The 315-nt window shown below is 49.8% G+C and overlaps 1 protein-coding gene across 1 annotated transcript in view; it reads left to right on the forward strand.

Moving 5' to 3' along the window:
- Positions 1-315, forward strand: part of RTP5 (receptor (chemosensory) transporter protein 5 (putative)) — a 12,282-nt gene that overhangs the window by 10,302 nt on the left and 1,665 nt on the right. The gene's annotated exons all lie outside the window — the stretch shown is intronic.

Here is a 315-nt window from a genome sequence, read left to right on the forward strand (position 1 = left end):
CCCTGCCTCTGCTCCCATCTGTGCCTGCTGCAGAGCCTCTGCTGTGCAGACAGGCTCAGACCAGCAGCTAGCAGGGACAGAATGATTTTTCACCCCTTTTAAATCAAAAGTCACTTACCTGTTATTTTTTTCTTCACTGAACCCAGATTTGATTGCCATTCTCAGCATACAGCTTGCTGCCCTCTCCTCCTGCCCCGGCCCCGTCTTTAGCGATGTGCTAAGGCTATAAATAATCGAAGGGCAGGATCTCATCTGTTGCCATTTTTTGCAATTTGTATTCACAGCTGGCCGGGGTCTGTCTCGGTGCATGTAGCT

Source organism: Pterocles gutturalis, unplaced genomic scaffold (genome assembly GCF_000699245.1).
Source record: "Pterocles gutturalis isolate BGI_N339 unplaced genomic scaffold, ASM69924v1 scaffold9042, whole genome shotgun sequence".
Classification (NCBI taxonomy): Eukaryota; Metazoa; Chordata; class Aves; order Pterocliformes; family Pteroclidae; genus Pterocles; species Pterocles gutturalis.